Consider the following 11,397-nt stretch of genomic DNA (forward strand, 5'->3'; position numbering starts at 1 on the left):
AATGGTAATGGTATCAATTACACAGACATATGCTTATTAGAAACTGAATTAATATTTCTGTTGTTTTTACATAGGGCTCTGGTTGATAATGGCTTTCGCTTCCAATTTGTCTTGGTGTGCTTTTCTTTTTCCTCAGAAACCCTAGAGGGACACATTTACAGTCTCTTCCTGATTTATGAGCACTTTTTATTTGTAGAGAGATTAAATTGTGGTGGGTTGGATCTGTTTGGATTTCCTCAATGGTCCCTGATTAGTTTTCATTTAGGTAAGCTTCACAGTAAATCAGGTGCCTGTGCTGATCTACGGCAAAGTGAACCTTTGATTCATTAGCTAGTGGAAGATACTCTCCGAACACAGCAATTCATTAAGCACGAGTGCCTATTTACAATAGGCTTTGGCTGAAAATGGCATTCAGAGCCATCTGTTGCCCTGTACAAAACTTGCTGGATTCTGCAGCTGTCTGGGAGGTGCAGCAGGATCTGACCCTTGGTTTGCTTATCTAGGAATTTATTTCCTCGAGGAAAGCTCAACTCAAGTGATGGATGCTCCTGGGTTGACTTGGAGGCACAGAGGATGCTAGGTGACTTTGCCCAAGGTCACCCATGGAGCGTTTTGGAAACCCAAGCTCCTTATGGCTCTGAACTCTGTTGTAAATGCTGCGCTATGTACTTTAGAAAGCACGCTTTTTGCTTTTGTCTCTTTTAGTGTTAATACGCATGCAGGAGACAACAGTATAGTTTTATGTGTCCAAGAGGCACATACCACATCAATTCTTTTCTGAACCTCCCAACATATTCTTACTGAGTGTTGAATTCACTTCCCTGGAGCTCCAGTTCTTGTCACCAAGTGTCCAGCCCTGTCCCAAGCCCTGCGATTAGAGAAGAGGCAACAGGGAGGAGATGGCCTGGTATTCTGTCTTAAAAATCATGGCTAGCTAGAAAGCTGCCAGGCCTTGAATCCCAGCTGCTGGTCCTTCTCCTATTGGAAGGCAAGAATGCCACCCAAAAGAGACCACACAGGTGTTGAGCTGCCAGCAAGGGGTACATATTAGTTTTGCTGAGACACTACAGGTTCAGCGTCCAACGCAGACCAAGGAAGAAGCTTAGATGCATGGCCATGAGCTTGTGTTGAGTCCAGTTGTATAAGACCCAAAGAGAAGGAGATGCCATGAGCTAGCTGGTGAGCCATTTGTTACCAATACTGTTAGAATCCACTTGTTAAGCATTGCGGTGGACCCCCCCATCCTCCCCCCCCCCCCGGTATTTTGAAGTGCCTCTGCCTTTGCCCATTTGGTTCTGATGTGTTTTCTTCAGTGACAATGCAGAGGTAGGAAACAGGATCTGCCCCCCACCCCGCCCCCCCACATTAATAAGTTTATTAAGAAAAGAGACGTTTCCCTTGATGCGATGATGATTTCGTCTTATCCTGTCTGTGCTTTATTCCACGTGGATGCTAATGCTTGAAATGTCCTTCCAAAATCTATTGAAGCACATCGTACCTTCACTTCAGTTAAAAAAACCAAACAAACTCATGTTGTAGCACTGTATTTACACTCCAGCCACATTTCATCCACTAAGGCAGTGGTCTGCCTACAGTGCCTAACCTCACAATCATGCATAGATAACCTTGTCCCTTTTCCTCCTGACGCATGTTCTGTCTTCCCTTGTATGTCAAGTCCATCACTGAGGTAATAAGCTCTTTGATGGAAGGATGTGCATATGTGTTTTCTGTTAAGTGTTTCGTACACATGGGAGACAGAGAAGACTATTAAATAATAATGGCAATACTAATAGTTGCTGGTATAGTCCAATTCCCTCTCCTACATTAATGGAAAGCTGAAAGCCTCCCAATGGGTCTCTACTATCTGGAGCTTTTCTGAGTGTAACAGATGCATTGGTTCGAAATTAATGCCATGCATGACAAATAATACTGATCACAAGTACATGTTCTTCAGAAATCGGTACATAGAAGGCATATTTTCATTAGCTCCAAGTAATGAGACTCCTATGTCTGTAATGTAGCCCATTAAATGCACAGACAAGGTCCGGTTTCTTAGCTGAGGTAAGTCAGCATTGCTCCATTTAATATGGCATGCCTCCTTTCTCTCATTTGGTGAAAATCTAGTAAAATGACAATAAGAGCAGGGAAAAACATGCTTCTCTTCTGATTGCGAGAGCAGCCCCTAGTAATAAACATAGGCTTGGTAAAGACCAAGGGAAAGATGCACAGAGAACATTGTGTCTTCAGTGAAGACAGCCGATGTATCTGAAGCAAGATGGGATGGTTTCATGGAATATTAAATAGATGCAAGCCATCAATTTTCACTGAAGATGAGCTCCGCCTCTGTGCAGAGGATAAGTGCTGTACGCGCCTTGCGCTAACCGACTGCACGGGGGTCAGTGTCACCCTGAACGTGCACGTCGTTATGGAACTAGCAGAAAGGCTTTCTTGTCGCCTTTGCTGGGCTAACACCTGAAGTTTCCACCCGATGGGCTAAAGTCTCACTAAACTCAGTGGGAGGTTTGCTTGTGAAAAGATGGGATGATATGAGAGTCAAGAATTTGCTTTTCCCTAAATGTGGTTCACCTAATCCAATGCACCAAGTGCCCTCATATTGGCTACGTGGGTGAACCTAAGCAGCAGCTCTGCACCAGAATGAATTTTCACAGGAAAAGTACGGAGGACAGATATATACACCCACCATTAGGAGCACAGTTCTCACAGAACAACCACTCCCTCTCTGACTTTGCTCTTCTCGTGCTCAAGGGAAATCTACCCAGGACCTTTCAAAGGCAGAACTGGGAACAAACATTTGTGAGCTAGCCGGACAGTAAGAACAAAGGACTAACCCTAATGTGCCATAAAACCTATATCAATATTTCACCCCAATCCTGAGTTCTTTCCACACAGGAAAGGTGAACATGACTGGCCTTCCTTTTGATGGGCCTCAATTTCCTAATAATAAGCTTCTTTTCTTCTGCTAATTGTGTGTCTGATATCCCTGGGAATGTCTTTCACCTCCTCCCCTCTGCTGTTTTCTCTATGCTTTGCCTGGATCCCTGTGATCAGAGACATGAGGAAGAATGTCTGATATTCAAAAATGTGTTTAACTTATTCCAACTGCATAGCTGGTCCAATTTAAAATACCACCTTAAGAAATCCTTGCCTCTTTTTTTTTTGTACTTGAAATATTGCCTTTGGCAAATAAGCAGCGTATTCAAAAGCAACTATTCTGAAGCATCAGGTGCTTGTCACATGGTTTAGGTCAGTGTTTCTCAACCAGTGGATTGTGACCCACAAGTGGGTCACAAGAATATATGAAAAGGTCGTGAACAACCTTTAAAAATGGATCAACAAACTTGAAAAATGGATTCTCCTTTAAAGAAGAAAAACATTGAATACCGTGGCTTTTCCCTTGCAGGCTGTCAGTGTGCCAGCCTGCAAGAGGCTGCTTGGGGCTGCCCATACCCCACACATGCACTGCTTACCCCACACACTGGGGGGCTGGAGCCTGGGGCAGGGGGCAATGGGGCAGGAATGAGTGGCACTGGGTCAAGACTGGACATCAATATTTTAAAATGGGTCCTGGTACAAAAAATATTGAGAACCACTGGTTTAGAAGATCTTGTTCTTCTGGAGGTAGCTGGGAACAGGGGTGCAGACACAGCACACCTTCACAGCTCGGCTGTCTGGAATCTCACAGTGCCACTGCATCAATAGGCACTGAGCTTTTAGCAGAAAAATGGATGCAGGGTTGCTTCCCGGGTTGTGGTGGACATAACTGGAGAGAGCTTTGGACATGGGTTATGGAAATGGAGCGAATCTGCTGTGTGGAAGGTGCGAAAGGAGTCAGAAATGAGAAAAAGCACTGGGCAGAATTAAAATGACCTGCCCTGAAACATTGGTCTTAATTGTCTTTTATGGGCGGTGAGATTTGCCTGTGGGGCTCAATCCTGAAACCAGTTCCACACATGAGGAATGCAATTTATTTTAATGGAAGCCAAAAAGTTCTTTGTGTATAACGGTTGGCAGGTTGAGCACTCTGTGTTAATCTCCTCAGGAATTGAGCTCTTTCCCTTGGAAAGCATCTGCCATGCTGCCTGTCTATACTGGAGCTCTTTGCTGTTACATACTGTAGTAGCCAAGTCTCTAGGGGACTTCCTTGTGTGTCCCATTCTTCTCCCATTTTGAATTTGGGGAATTTCTTTATTTGTTGGTAGAGGCAAGGTGAGGGCTTAATGTGGTGTTTGATGGTCTGGTTGTTACAGGCAGGCAGTCGGAATACAATCATAGACAATTAGGGCTGGAAGGGACCTCGGGAGGTCATCTAGTCCAAAGCAGGACCAGCCCCAGCTAGATCATCCCATGTTGAGCCAGGCCTTAAAAACCTCCAAGGATGGAGATGCTACCACCTCTCTAAGTAACCTGTTCCAGCACTTTACCACCCTCTTAGCGAGACAGTTTTTCCTAATATCCAACCTTAACCTCCCTTGCTGCAACTTGAGCCCATTGCTCCTTGTTCTCTCATCTGCCACCACTGAGAACAGGCCAGCTCCATCCTCTTTGTAACCTCCCTTCGGGTAGCTAAAGGCTGCTATCAGATCCCCCCTCAGTTTTCTCTTCTGCAGACTAAATAAACCCAATTTTCTCAGCCTCTCACCCAGCTTGTGTGAAATGTGGCGTTGTTAAAGTAAATGGCAAAAATCCTATCGACTTTTCTGAAAGTTAATCAGGACCTTTGTGGCTGACAATTCTTTGTCCATGTCTTTCCTGGGATTCTTTCTGGGCCCACCGTCTCTGCATGATGCTACCAGAAATATTTATTACCACTATGGAAGGAAGGCATTCTGTTCTTGAATTTTTATCCCCATTATTAAAATACAATAATACAACAACAAATTGCAATGTTCAGCTGGGAGAGGAAATAAAAGTCACGCTCTGTGGGAAGCTGTATACCTTTCTGTTCAATTCCTCCCACTGACTCATGCTAAAAATAATGGTGTGAATAGCTCTTTATATCAGTCTCTTCTATTATAATTAAGTCTAGGCCAGTCACAAAGGTCACCATGCAACAGACCACATATGAACTATGATTCCCTACAAACCTGTGTGACTAATGCTTTGGAAATTTGATTGCAGCACGGTCAAGTGACTGGCCTAGTGAGTAAAATGAAATCAGTACCCACATAGGTGAGGAATGAGCATGCACCTGCTGTGCCATTGTCAAGCAGTTCAGAGTTTAGAGTGGTTTTTAGCTGGTTGGTTGGCTGGTTTTACTTAGAGGGTGAAACCTGTCCCTATGCAAAAGGGACAGTGTAAGCCCTACTTCTGTGCAGTGCCCCATCCAGGCCATTAAGAAACTTAGACTCATTTAGGTCCAGAGGGTTTGATTAAATGAACATGTGTCTCTGCATACCTTACGCATCTTAAGCTTGTTATATCCTTCCATTCACAAGGCATGGACTCGTCACAAGTTTAGACCTGAGAGACTACCAAGGAAAATCCGGGAAATGGTGCAAATAATTTGACTGGTATCGTTCGTTCTTCAGCGCTTCCCTTGATACTTAACACTTGAATAGTAGTCCTATGGATCTCAGAACTATTTGTGTCAGTAAAGATTCTTTTTTTTTCCAATTTGGAAGATAACCTTTTGATTTTTTCCCCTAAAGCATTCTATTTCCATTGTTGTAAGAGAAATATCTCAGTATATGTATCTGATATATATTAAACTCTAGATTTAATGACCTTACTATTCATTTTGTGTGACAAAAGTCTTTATTCCCCACTTTCCCCCACTTCATTTTCCTCCAGCTGAAATATCAACTTGTCAGAAGAGAAAGTTCATAGTGGAAATACATTGTTGACACAATCTTGCCAGTACCTGTGCTTTATCACAAAGCTGTAATTGCTCTCTTCTTTACACATGTATGACAATAAAGTATATGGCAATTTCTATTTTGGGAGACTTGATAATCCCTGGTAATGAGACCATGTCACAGCTCTTTGAATCTGATCTAAACAATGAATTTATAGTTGGCAGGCTGACATCTGTCTCTGTGTTTTTCAGCTCTATAATTTTCTCCATCCTGAGAACGCAGGGCTTGCTTGTTGTCTTTTTTAACTTCTAAGGTGCCCTCAACAGAACAAACAAGTGGTTTGTCCTCAGGGTGATTTTATTATCTCTACTCACCGTAGGTTGATCTAGAGTTCGGCAAAGTCCCTGTTTTGCAAACCTTTGAAGACGATGACCTGAATGCTTAAGTATGTTTTATTTATGGCAGTATGGTCTTGGAACAGAAGAGACATACGGAGGCATTTAGCAAGTGTTCACCTTGCACACTCATTTCCCTGTATATTTTTAAAGGGAAGGATGTGCCTGCTCTTGGCAAAGGCAACCCCAGTTCTGATGCTGCTAGTGAGGTCAAGCTCTTCAACCTGCCCCTGCCTTGAAAAGCATTAACGCTGCAAAACAAAATCAAATGAATTTTTGTTTGCATATTTTTCCTTTAAACAAGGATGCTTCTAGTTCAGTCCAGATTCTAGTGCTAAGAAAACCACATAAATGTGGTAGCTCTAGTTCATATAGGGACAGCAGACTCAGAAATTACACATTTCATGAAATGACTCTTTTTGTGGATGGCTTGAAAAAATAAGCCTGACAAAAAGCCGCTTCTAAAATAATCACCAGTCTCTTTTGGTTCCCATTGCAGTCAATAACACCATTCCCACTGACTTCCATGGGAACAAGTTGTGCCCTGCTTTTTGCCAGTGACAATTACTGTGGCCATGGCACACATCAACCCTGTTTTATTCCAAAACTGTTTCCACCTGGATTTCATTTGAAGGAAATTGTTTGCTGAAAGAGGATAGAGATAGGGAAAAAATTGCCAAAAAAACCACAGGCCTTATTATTGGCTATTGTAATGAGAACACATTCATCACAAACACCTAAAAAAGAGCAAGAGAGAAAATTAAGTCTGGATACTCTTCATGTCTCCAGGCAATTTTCTGGCTAGGTTACATGATTCAATTCTTTTCAGTTGTTTAACAAAAAAAAAAAATCAGAGAGGGGGTAATTGTTAAAATAAGCTATGGGAAATGCAACAGCCTGACAAGAAATTACATGTCTTATTTATCTCCCCCTAAGCTGCCCCTTCAGGAGATGTGTGCAGACCAGAACGCATTGCTTTTTCACACGTGGTCCTGCTATTTGTGAGAAGTACTTCTCCATACTGACTTCCTCTCTGTTGTAAATCCCACAGATATATGTGTGAGTCCAAACTTGGATTCTGCACTGAGAACCCCACAGGAGCTCCTCTGCTCAGGATTGGGGCCAGCTAGGGCAGGGTGATTTGCTGTCAAATCTAATGAGTGAGGTTTTGATTTACATTGCTTTAAAAAGCCCACATTGTAGCTTAGCTTTTAAAAATGATGCAGCCGTCATATTTCACTGATCCATTATCTCTTCACTTGAGACATGCTTGAAATCATTTCCTTCACCTTAGTGACACTCTAGCCAATTCTTCTCCTCTCCTTTGTGCTTATGCATTTCAGACATATGCACGTGGTTCCCATTTCCCCTCTTCATTATCTTGTAGCCAAACTAGTTAGATGTAATCTTTCTTCATAAATCAGTCTTTCCAGATCCTCCAGCATTTCTGCGACTGACCTATGCATGGCCTCAGAAGAGCCCTCAGATGGAGTCTTAGTAGAGTCGTAGAATAAAGGACTATCACCTTCTCAGTCCATTATCAGAGACTCCTGTGTATACAGCTCTAAATATTATCGACTTTCTTTTGCTGCTTTATTGCACTGGAGGCTCACACCTCTTCAGATTTACTTTATGATACTGGGAACCCCTTCTGTCACATCATTAAATGCCTTGAGCCTCAGCTGGCACAAACTGAAATAGCTGCATTGATTTCAGAAGAGCCACACCCATTTAGACCAAGGGAGATCTAGCCATTAAATAAAATTGGGACCAGTAGCCTCCCAAAGGACGCTTCCTCCAAACTTTCTGTATTGACCTTTAGTTTACAGACCTTTTGTTCCTATCCAAAGGCACTTGAGCTTACAGGCATCTGCCAAAATGATGGGTATTAGTAGTTAGGAAATTCAGCTCTGTGAAAATTCCTACCCATACTCTCATGTACTGTATGGGATGTCAAATTGCATCCATTGAGATAGAATAAAAATATTACATTAATTATTTTAGGGAAAAAATATGTCCCGTTTAAACTGCCTGATGTAAAAACACAGGTCTGGTCTGCAGATTTTAATCATTAAGACTCTTTTTTCAAAAAGGAGGCAGAGCTCCCACAATTTTGGTTGAAGTCAGTGAATGTGGTCAATCTGCAGTGTCTTGAGGCAAATCAAATCAGATTTAAGGAGGATGATCAATATTGTTTTGGGGAAGAAAGTTATTGCCTGGCTCCTTTTCAATAGCCATTTTAGGAAAGGGGGCACAGCATAGCATGTACTGATTCAGGGCAGGCCCACAACTGTCAAAGGAGAGCAGTAAGAAGCAGCATATAGCAGGTTAGCTGGCGTGATGCATGAATCATTTAGTTTGTCAGTGATGTGAGAAAGAGACACTTCGGGGGAAAAGGGAAGTGTCACTACACAGGCAGCCAACAAACGCTTGAAAAAGATCAGTTACTTTCAGAGTGTGTATTTTTCTTGGTGTTGGGTAAGGCTGGAAAAGCTGAAATATCTTATGAAAGGGACTTTTATCTGGTTTTTCTCATTCTAAAACAGGATGCCCCAGATATCTCTGGAGAAAGTCTCATCCTGTGAGGTGCCCAGCCGGGTTCTCGGTATAAACCTCCAAGCAGAAGTCGCCCGCCTTTCTAACCAAGACTCCTCACCGCCACTTTTCTGTGCCATCAGACAGTAAGAAGCACATTCTAGACATCACAACCCCAAGACCAAACTGTCCTTTGAGGCATACATGAAATTGCTGCTGTGATCAACGGGAGCATTCCCCAGACATCCAACAGCCCCAGGATTACAACAACGAAGGCCTGTACCCAACAGCAGAAGAAATGGGGACAGAAGGATATTAAGCATCCAGGTTTTTGGCACTAATGTTTTGATGGGAGAGGGCTAGAAACACAGATGTGTGGAAATAATACAACCTGCTACTCCAGCTGTATCCTGAGATAGTGTAAGAAGGCCTCAGGGGAACCTAAACAAAGGGAAGATGGAATATTTTGTTCCACTGACCCCGATAAATGTACTTGCTAAGTGACAAGGAGAAGGAAAATAAAAGCCTGATAGCCTGATAGTGAGGGAAAGCCTATTTTTGTTAATGCATTGGGGAAATTATTGAAGAACAGTTCATTTCCACACAGAGATTATACCCACAATATAACCAAGGTGAAGGAGACCTTGGGCTCTTGGCTTTGCAAGTGTAAGTTGCATTACAGTTCAGCTGCTGGGTATCAGTGGGACAAGATTAAATGTTTTAAGTCTTCTAGTTGCGGCGTTTGTGAAGGAGGGAGAAAGGAAAATCTGTCGGTGAAGGAAGAGGAAGCCCTTTCCTTGGCTCTGCCCTGGGCTTCCTAGTGTGGCAAGCCTGGCTCACCGGCTTGAGCTGGGAAGCTCTGAGCGATTGGTGGGGACATTTCCCTCCCCTACCAATCAGGAAAGGGAAGGAGAGAGGCTTGCCCCGCCCCGGCATGGGGGTGAGGTGAAGAGGAGGACCTGAGGGGAAACTAACCCCTCAGGCTTTCCTATTGGTCTGCTCCCGATCTGGAGGCGGAGCCTTCTGAAGGAATAAAAAGGCAGCATGCCCAGCAGACGGGGGTGAGGTTTTGCTGAGGGGTGACACAGAAAGGGTGTGAGGAGCTGGTTGAGCTGACCAGCCGGGCACAGCAGTTGCCCCAGAAATGCCCTGAAGGCAACTTTGCCAATCGAGGAGCGGCAAGTGGCTGCGTCCCTGCCCCGCCACAGAGGGAAGTGCGGTGACAGTGCACAGGCTGGTGCATGGAGGGTCCAGGAGCAGACAGGACCCCAGCCACTGCATTAGGCAGCACGGGTCTCCAACCCCCCTGCACAGGGCAGGGACAACGGTGCACAGGCCAGTGCTCAGCGGGTCCAGGAATGGATGGGACCTTGGCAGCTGCATGTGGCAGTGCAGGTCTCCAACCCTGCACGAGGCAGGAACAGGTGCACAGGATGGTGCACAGGGCCATAGAGCTGAAGGGACTGTGGCAGCTGCACAGGGCAGCCTGGGTCTTCAACCCTGCATGAGGTAGGGACAAGACCACTGGTGCACGGGACGGTGCACGGCATGGAGAGTGGGCTAACAAGCTGGGAGAGAGGAGACACCTCACCCCCTGGATGGAGAGGAGTCCAGCCCCGTCAAGCCGCAGGGAGTTGTGAGTCACCTGGGGAAGGGGAGTCCAACAGGGAAGGAGGGCCCTCCGCCCCGCTGCGGGTGACTGAGGGGAAGCCCCTGATGGAAGAAGGGGACAATTCACCCTGGGGCATAGGAAGGAATTCAGGGCCCCTGCTTGCCAGGGGAAATTCCTGGGTTAAGGACCCTGCCAGCTGAGTAACCTAAGCGGGGTTAAGGGTGCCCTATAAAGTGATGGGGTCCCCCTTCAGGTTGTCATTTCTTCATTGGGCATGGCTGTGCTGCCACTGTTGTATTCTGCTTTTTTCCTCCTCTATGCTGTTGGGATCCTTGTTGTAAACCCTGCACCTTATTATTATATTTAGGAGAATCTGCTACCCTGTATTGGTATTTATTGTACCGTTCATTTTATGCAACTGTGTTTTATTTGATTTAACCTGTTTGTGCATGTTTAATTATTGACTCATCGCTGCCAAGCATATTATATTTGATCTGTCAATGAATCCCTGTTTTATCCTTGAGTGCCCCCTCCCTCTCAGACCTGGGGGGCACTGAACGAGGGGCAGGGCCTACAGTCTAGCCCAGAGGCCACAGGGAACTAGGCCAATGAGTGGGTTCAGGGTTAATTAGCATGTGTTCAGGTAAATTCATAACTGTAAATATATATGTGTGTATATAAGTTGGTGATTGTAAGCTCTAAACTCTTTTATAATATTAAATCTGTATCTAGTTAACTCACTGAGTGCCCTGCTCTCTGCTCTGTAGGAAAAGGAAGGGAGCTGCATACAGCTAGGCCGCCATGCCTCCCACAGCATACCTGCACCCACTGACGTCCCTTAATTGGGAGAGCAGGTACCTTTTTGCATACCACCTGGGTTTCACTAGTGACCTTCAGTACTCATTTCATCCATCTTGTTTTGCTTCTGTAAAATGGGAACAAAACTTGCCTCCAAAGTCAATTGATGACTAGCGTGTTCATCTCGGGGGAAATTCAGATATTTCAACCTTGATTTTTTTTCATCCTAGACTCAAATCTA

General features: G+C 44.5%; 1 long non-coding RNA gene across 1 annotated transcript in view; it reads left to right on the forward strand.

Annotated features, from left to right (window-relative positions):
- The window catches only part of LOC149852106 (uncharacterized), a 29,820-nt gene extending 18,728 nt beyond the window's left edge, over positions 1-11,092 (forward strand). Inside the window, exon 3 of the long non-coding RNA XR_016439283.1 lies at positions 8,758-11,092. This is a non-coding gene — a long non-coding RNA (uncharacterized LOC149852106). The remainder of the gene's footprint in view (positions 1-8,757) is intronic.
- Positions 11,093-11,397: the final 305 nt, after the last annotated feature.

The sequence above is a fragment of the Crocodylus siamensis genome, chromosome 15, assembly GCF_052110815.1.
Source record: "Crocodylus siamensis isolate JL-2025a chromosome 15, ASM5211081v1, whole genome shotgun sequence".
Taxonomy (NCBI): Eukaryota; Metazoa; Chordata; order Crocodylia; family Crocodylidae; genus Crocodylus; species Crocodylus siamensis.